Consider the following 6,162-nt stretch of genomic DNA (forward strand, 5'->3'; position numbering starts at 1 on the left):
TTAGTAGTGATATAATTTTAAATTAACCTTAATATTATGTTTTGCTTTAGTATTGGATTATTTAAGAGTAACTGTTATGGGGGAAATCAGTAGAGATAGCAGAGTAACAGGACGTGGAACTCACCTGTCACATGTCAAAAATACATCTACATGTGGAAAAAGTGTCAACGAAAACTAACTGGAATCTGACAGAAAGACTCCTATAAAATCAAGGCTGTAAGAAAGATTCACATGTAATTGAGTAGGAAGGAAAGAAAAGCAATCAGGTTGGGACCTGTGCCCCTGAATGGGGACTCAGAGGAAAAGGGAGAATACATGGTTGGAGACCCATGCTGGGGAGTAAGCAGTGAGAGCCACAGATTGGGTGCCCCAGTCTTGGGGTTCTACACAGGAGAGGTGAGCCCCCTTGGCTGGCTGGAGTTCTGCTGGGACTAGCAATGAGGGCTATGGAAGCCTGGACTCTGCTCATGAGGAGTGCATGTGTGCTGGTTTGCCCCCAAGGCAGGGCAGAGAGGGTCAAGAGAGGATTTCTCTAGCAGCTGCCAGGTTTCCTGTGCCTCATCATGTACCTTGACCTGAGCCAAACAGATGCTCCAGCCCTGCTCACTCCATGTCACAGCATAGCACTGGATCGAGGGTGGCCACAACCAGGGGGAACATTTGGTCATGGGAAGCAGAGGTGACCACATTCTTGGGTGAAGCCTGAGTGGGGCAGCTGCTGCTATTGTTGGTGGTAACTCAGATGGCACATCACAAGCAACACGTCAAAAGCAGCCCACGACTCTGATGGCAAATGCTCCAATATAGCTCATGCCCATTATACACCAAGAGTCAATGTGAACACTGCCTGTCCTGTGCTGTGGCTCCACAAAAGAGTGAGGGAGGTGAAGTATAGGGGCAGTAATCAGCTCAGAGGGACAAAGGGGACTTGCACCCAAGGTTGTGTCTGAGCAGAGAGAGGTAAACAACTGTGGGTACCTACGCAGGCAGCTCAGACCTCTGCCTATAACCAATACAAGTGGAGAGCCTGCAGAGCCCCCTCTCCACCTGCTTCAACACTCTCCACAAGGGTCCTGGTGCTGGGAGAGGGGAAAATACACACTTAAAGGGAACAGAACCAGCTTAGGCCTGACCCACAGGGCTTCTGCTCCAACAACTTGGGATCAGACCCCTGTCACCAATAAGGCGGTGACAGCCACTGAGTAGAGGGAAAGTCCCACCTCACACCTGGTCCAGCTCTAGCCCTTCCATCTCCAGCTCCACCCCCAACCAAGGTGATAGCAGCCAGCACACCCTGAGGAAAGATGTGAATTGCATCCATGTCAAATGCAACTCTCCCATAAAAGGCATTGGGCACATGCAGTCTCTATAGGTATGCTCCCATATAAGAACACGCCCTTAAGACTGCAACAGGTAACTGTGTCACCTAATCTTCTAGAGGCAGAAAAAGTTAAGCAAACTGAAAAGGCAGAGGAACTGCTCTCAACTGAAAGAACAAAAGAAAAACCCTGAAAAAATAAATAATGAAAGAGAAATAGACAATTTACCAGATAAAGAATTCAAAGCATTGGTAATAAAAACAATAATTGAATTGGGGAAAATAATAGATGAAAAAAAGTGAAAATTTTAACAAGGAAGTAGAAAATATAAAAAGGACCCAATCAGAAATGAAGAATTCATTATCTGAAATTAAAAACATACTAGAAGGAATGAACAGCAAACTAAGTGATACAGAAGAACACATAAGTGCTCTGGAAGATAGAATAAAGGAAATCACCCAATCAGAACCGCAAAAAGAAAATTTTTTTAAACTGAAAGCTATTTAAGAGATCTATGGGATAACAATAAGCATACTAATATCCACATTATACGGGTCCCAGAAGGAGAAGAGAGAGAGAAGGGTACTGAAAATGTATTTGAGGAAATTATGGCTGCAAACTTCTGAAACCTAAAAAAGGAAACAGATATCCAGGTATAGTATGCAGAGAGGGTGCTAAACAAGATGAGCTCACACACACCAAGACATACCAAAAATACAGTGGCAAAAGTTAAAGAGAGAATTCTAAAGGTAGCAAGAGAAAAACAAAGAATCATATATAAAGGAATCCCCATAAGACTATCGGCTAATTTTTCTGTAGAAACTTTGCAGGCTAGAAAAGAGTGGCATGATATATTCAACATGCTGAAAGGGAAAAACCTGCAACCTAGGACACTCTTCCCAGTAAGATTATCATTTAATATTGAAGAAGAGAGAAAGACCTTGTTGGTCAAACAAAAACTCCAAGAATGCAGCAATACTAAACCTGCCCTAAAAGAAATGTTAAAGTGGAAAATCTAAGTGGAAAAGAAGAATCTACAGGAAAGGGAAGAGCCCACTAACAAATACAAATATAATGATTAGTGATTGAGGATCAACCACTTAAATAACCCAATATGAAGACTAAAAAACAAAAAAGTTGTAAAAGCAGCTATAACTACAATAAACAGTTAACAAATAAACAAGAAGATGTAAAATATGACATCAAAAATAAAATATGGGGGAGGGGAGTAAAAATGTACATCTTTTAGAATGCTTTTGAACCTAAATGACTACCAGTTTAAAATAAGTAGATACAATTCCAGGTCAATGTATATGAACCCCTTGGTAGCAACAAATTGAAAACTTACAATACATATACAAAAGCTAAAAAGAAAGGCACACAAGCATACTACTAAAGAAAATTATCAAACCACAATGAAATAAACAAAAAGAAAAAATAAACAGAGAAGAAATAGGAAAACAAATAATAAAATGGAAATAAATACATACCTATCAATAATTACTAAAGATGTCAATGGACTAAACACTCCAATCAAAAGACATAGGGTATCTGATTGGATAGAGGTAACAAGACCCTTCTATATGCTGCCTATAAAAGACTCATTTCAGGGCAAAAGACACATACAGACTGAAAGTGAGGGGATAGAAATAGATATTTCATGTAAACAGAAATTACAAGAAAGTGGGGATAGCAATACTCATATCAGACAAAATAGACTTTAAAACAAACTGTAGAACAAAAGCAAAAGAAGGGCATTATATAATGATAATGGGATCAGTAGAAGAAGAGAATATTACATTCCTTAACATATATGCACCCAGGGACATCCCTGGTGGTCCAGTGGTTAAGAACTCACCTTCCAATGCAGGGAGTAAGGGTTCAATCCCTGGTCAGGGAACTAAGATCCCACATGCCTTGTGGCCAAAAAGCCAAAACATAAAATAGAAGCAATATTGTAACAAATTCAATAAAGACTTTAAAATAATACATTAAAAAAAAAAGAATATGTGTACCCAATATGGGAGCACCTAAATATATAAAGAAGATACTAACAGACATAAAGGGAAAAACTGACAATAATACAATAAAAGCAGGAGACTCTAACACCAACTTGCATCATTAACAGATCATCCAGACATAAAATCAATAAGGCAACAGTGGCCTTAAATGATGATGGATGAGTTAGACTTAATAGAGATATACAGGACATTACATCCCAAAACAGCAGAATACACATTCTTTTCAAGTGCACATGGAACGTTCTCCAGAACAGATCACATGCTGGGCCATAAAACAAGCTCTCAACAAGTTCAAGAGGATAAAAATTAAATAGGGCATTTTTTTCCGACCACAACCATATGAAACTAGAAATCAATTACAGAAAGAAAAATGGGAAAAGAACAAACAAATGGAGACTAAACAACATATTACTAAAAAACCAGTGGGTCAATGAAAAACTCAAAGAGAAAATCAGCAAATACCTCAAGACAAATGAAAATGGAAACAAAACTCTCCAAAATCTGTGTGATGCAGCAAAAGCAGCTCTCAGAGGGAAATTTACAGTGATACAGGTCTTCCTCAAGAAACAAGAAAAATCTCAAATATACAACCTAACCTACCACCTAAAGGAATTAGGAACAGAAGAACAAACAAAGCCCAAATTCAGCAGAAGGAAGAAAATAATAAAGATCAGAGAGGAAATATATAGAGAGTAAAAAAACAAAACAAACAAACAAAAATAAAAACAAAAGATCAATGAAACCAAGAAGTATTTTTTTAAAAAAATAAACAAAATTATTAAACCTTAGCCAGGTTCACCACATGAGATGTGAGAGGACCCAAGTAAACACAATAAGAAATGAAAGAGGAAAAATAATAACTGATACCACAAAGATCCAAAAAAATCATAAGAGAATACTACGAACAGTTATATACCCACAAATTGGACAACCTAGAAGAAATGGACAGATTTCTAGAAAGATTCAACCTGCCAAGAGTGAATCAAGAAGAAACAGACAATTTGAACAAACTAATCACAGGTAGTGAAATTGAATTTGTAATTAAAAAAGCTTCTAGGACTGGAGAGCTTCAAAGGTGAATTCTACCAAATATATAAAGAAAAGCTAATATATATCCTTCTCAAACTATTTTTTAAAAAATTGAAGCAGATGAAACACTCTCAAATTCATTCTGTGAGACGACCATTACCCTGATACCAAAACCAGACAAAGACACTGTAAAAAAAGAAAATTACAGGCCAATATCTTTGATGAATATAGATATATAAATCCTTAACAAAATATTAGCAAACTGAACCCAACAATATATAAAAAGAATCATGTACTATGATCCAGTGGGATTTATGCCCAGGATGCCTGGATGGTCCAGTATTTGCAAATCAATCAGTGTAATATGCCACATTAACAAAGGAAGGATGAAAAGTCACATGATCAACTCAACAGATACAGAAAAAGCATTTGACAAAATTCCAACTTCTATTCATGATAAAAATTCTCATCAAAGTTTGTATGGAGAGAACTATATCTCAACATAACAAAGGCCATTTTCGACAAACCCATTTTTGTGTATGATTTTGTGTATAATATCATGCACAACAGTGAAAAGCTGAAAGCCTTTCCTCTAAATCCAGGAACAAGACAAAGATGCCCACTCTAGCCATTTCTATTTAACATAGTATTGGAAGTCCTAATCACAGTAATCAGACAAGAAAAAGAAATAAAAAGCATCTAAATTGAAAGGAAAAAGTAAAACAGACTATTTGCAGGTGACATGATAATTTATGTAGAAAACTCTAAAGTCTTAACCTAAAAACTATTACAACTGATAATGAATTCAGTAAAGTTGCAGGATACAAGATTAACATACAGAAATCTGTTGCATCTCTATACACTAATAATGAACTATCAAAGAAAGTAAAAAAAAATCCTGATTTAAATTGCATCAAAATGAATAAAATATCTAGGAATAAACTTAACCAAGAAGGTGAAAGATCTATACTCTGAAAACTATAAAACACTAATGAAGGAAAGTGAGTATGATACAAGAAAATGGAAAGATATCCTGTGTTCACAGATTAGGAAAAGTAAAATTGTTATAATGTCCATACTATCCACAGCAATCTACAGATTTAATATGATAGCTATTAAAATACCTGTGACATTTTTTTACAGAAGTGGATCAAATATTCCTAAAATTTATATGGAACCACAAAAGACTGAATTGCCAAAGCAATCTTGAGAAAAAAGAACCATGCTGGAAATATCACCCTCCCTGATTTCCAACTATACTGCAAAGCCACAGTACTCAAAACAGTATGGTACATCCATAAATACAGACACATAGATCAATGGAACAGAACAGAGAACCCAGAAATAATCGCATGCACCTATGATCAATTTACCTATGACATAGGAGGCAAGAATATACAATGGAAAAAAGACAGTCTCTTCAATAAGTGGTGTTGGGAAAATTGGACAGCTACATGTAAAACAAGAATAGAACATTCCCTCACATCATATACAAAAATAAACTCAAAATGGATTAAAGACCTAAATGTAAGACTAGAAACCATAAAACTTCTAGAAGAGAACACAGGCAGAACACTCTTTGACATAAATTGTAACAACATTGTTTTTGGATCTGTCTCCTAAGGCAAAAGAAATAAAAGCAAAAATAAACAAATGGGACTTAATTAAACTTAAAAGCTTTTGCACAGAAAAAAAAATCAACAATATGAAAAGGCAAATTATTGAATGGGAGAAAATACTTGCAAATAATATAAAAGACAAGGGGTTAATATCCAAAATATAGAAGCAGCTCA

Source organism: Mesoplodon densirostris, chromosome 3, assembly GCF_025265405.1.
Source record: "Mesoplodon densirostris isolate mMesDen1 chromosome 3, mMesDen1 primary haplotype, whole genome shotgun sequence".
Classification (NCBI taxonomy): domain Eukaryota; kingdom Metazoa; phylum Chordata; class Mammalia; order Artiodactyla; family Ziphiidae; genus Mesoplodon; species Mesoplodon densirostris.